Source organism: Centruroides vittatus, unplaced genomic scaffold (genome assembly GCF_030686945.1).
Source record: "Centruroides vittatus isolate TY-2023 unplaced genomic scaffold, ASM3068694v2 contig_564, whole genome shotgun sequence".
Lineage (NCBI taxonomy): Eukaryota > Metazoa > Arthropoda > Arachnida > Scorpiones > Buthidae > Centruroides > Centruroides vittatus.
The window spans coordinates 1,486,199-1,486,465 of NW_027122335.1; positions in this window are offsets into that span (position 1 = coordinate 1,486,199).

Here is a 267-nt window from a genome sequence, read left to right on the forward strand (position 1 = left end):
TGACAAACCAGCAGTACTCTGTAAAAAAAATTCTGATCACTTTAGATAAGTATTTCTTCAGTTTGCTAATAGTAAAATGTCACTTTATAATGTTCAAAAACAATTTTTTAAATTCTGAAGTTTTATGAAAATTAAATTGAAAATTGTTTTGGGAAAAACATTCTATTGACACTGACAGAAATTTATTAATAAGTCAAGTTTCTTTTATAATGCAAATTTTTCAAAAATAAAAATTTCCAATAAAAACCACGTTTATGATTATTTATT